Source organism: Populus euphratica, unplaced genomic scaffold (genome assembly GCF_000495115.2).
Source record: "Populus euphratica unplaced genomic scaffold, PopEup_1.0 scaffold29.1, whole genome shotgun sequence".
NCBI lineage: Eukaryota > Viridiplantae > Streptophyta > Magnoliopsida > Malpighiales > Salicaceae > Populus > Populus euphratica.
This window is the reverse complement of record NW_011499888.1, coordinates 268,283-270,609: the sequence shown is the minus strand read 5'-3', so window position 1 is coordinate 270,609 and position 2,327 is coordinate 268,283. Positions and strand designations below refer to the sequence as shown.

The 2,327-nt window shown below is 40.8% G+C and overlaps 1 pseudogene; it reads left to right on the top strand.

Annotated features, from left to right (window-relative positions):
* Positions 1–2,327, top strand: part of LOC105130817 (heat shock 70 kDa protein 6, chloroplastic-like) — a 7,959-nt pseudogene extending 5,632 nt beyond the window's left edge.

Here is a 2,327-nt window from a genome sequence, read left to right as displayed (position 1 = left end):
GAACAACTGTGTGCAGATTTGCTTTCGACAAAGACAATTCGAACAATTGTGTGCAGATTTGCTGGACAGGTAGGTGATCTCTTCTTTCTTGTAATTTGTTTGGGTTTAATAGCTGGTTATTTCTTACACAATGCAAACCAGTAAATGATTTCCAGGGTTCCTCTCCAATTCCCGTGCAAAACTCAGCAGGTGACAGCTGCAATCTATTCTTTTGAAGGCTAAGAGGTCCAGTTCAAACTGAACTGAAAGATGCAAATCTTTCCTTCGAAGATATTGATGAAGTAATCCTTGTTGGTTCAGGATCTTGTGAGGAAAATGACCACAAAGGAACCTAATGTAACAGTCAATCCTGATGAAATTTTTGCCCTTTGAGCTGCAGTTCAGGTTGGTAGTTCAATAGCTTATTTTTAGTACTATATTTTTGGCTTTTCATAACAAAATTAGCTGTTTGGGCTTTGTAATTTTTGGCGGTGCTGTAGTAGACTGAATTCATGATTTTTATTTCCACGCGGCTGTTCTACCTGGAGAAGTTGATGACTTGTGCTCTTAGATGTGACACCACTGTCTCCCGGGCTAGAAACTATAGGTGCAGTGATGACCAAAATCTTTCCAAGGAACACAACCATACCAACCTCCTAGTCAGTGGTGTTTTTCACTGCTGCAGATGGACAATCAGTTGTGGAAACAAATGCCTACCAGGGCAAGAGAGAATTTGTAAGGGATAGCAAATTTCTTGGAAGCTTCCTCCTGGAAGGTATCCCTGCTGCTCTGCTTGGAGTTCCACGGATAGAGGTCAAATTTGATATTGATGCCAACGGAATTCTTTCTGTCACAGCTGTTGACAAGGGAACAAGAAAGAAGTAGGACATCGCCATAACTGGTGCCAGCACCCTACCTAGTGATCAGGTGCGAATTTGGCAAATATATTCTGATGACATTCCAGTATTCAACAAATATGAGAAATAATGGTTGAGTAGTCTTCAGATTTTAGTTCGAGGAATGATGATTATATGTTTAACAGTTGTTGATTTTGCACTGGATGACTGAGGGAAACTTGAAATTTATATTTGTTGTTAGGTTTGGCAGAATGAGCCTAAACTAATTTATTGATCTTTAAATTTAGAGATATGAGCGCTAAAATGTTCGTGCTGATCCTTGAAAAAATTCCAGTGTATAGTTTAGGATTGGAAATACAACATTGCAGGTGGAGAGAATGGTGAGAGAAGCAGAAAATTTGCAAAGCAGGACAAGGAAAAAAGTGATGCCATAGACACTAGGAACCAGGCCGACTCTGTTGTTCGCCAGACTGAAAAGCAGTTGAAGGAGCTGGGAAACGAAGTACCCACTGCAGTTACGGAGAAAGTGGAAGCTAAACTGAAGGAGCTTAAAAGATGCCATCTCAAGCAGGATCACCGAAGGCATTAAAGAAGCAATGGCTGTCAGCAAAGAAGTCATGAAGCTGGGGCGATCCTTCAGTGATCAGGCCGGCGTCCCAGGGGCTAAGAAGTCATGAAGCTGGGGCGATCCTTCAATGATCAGGCCGGCGCCCCAGGGGCTGGATCCGTGCCTGGAAGTTCTGCTCGGTCATCGAGGTCAAAAGGAAAAAGGGACGACGGAAATGTCATCGATGCAGAATTCAATTGTATTTTTTCTTCAAGGAATGTGCGACTAGTGTGTATAGGTATTATATTTTCTCTTTGTAAGAGTTGGGGTGAGAAGAGTGCATGATTTCTATGATTTAGTTTAGATATTTTATGTTCTAGTGTCAATGGTGGACTATAGAAGGAATATGTTTTTGATGGTCAGGAGCCCCATGTGATGAAGCTACTTGCATTAATTTTCTTGGAGCACCGTATAATTTTCAACTTGTGTATTTGCTGCCACTGAACTTCTCTGTCAAACTTGGAAATACCCTGTAAGTTAGGCAAGAAATCGAGGACTGCTTGACATTTTAATAATGAATTACGTGCCAATTGGGGAAGCTGTTATCATGCCTGAGAGGTCTTCTCTATTTGAAAATTTAACATCGGGTCAAAGTTATCGGTTCGGAAATTAATTCGAAGTTATTGGTTCGTAAAACGATTTTGTTGGAGTCTGTCAAAATATTTCTGTGCTCAAGGAGCTTTGTGGCTGATTAGCATGGTGACTACTCAAATTTGAAATATTTGTAATTGAGGCTGCCCAAGTTGCATAGCTGAGAGATCGAGAGAACCCACGTTTATACACGAATCCTGACTCTGTAGATGTATATGAGATGACGATTCTGCAAATATTAATCTGTCAAACATGTATGTGTGCTGATTGTCTAGAATCATACTTTCTTCTTC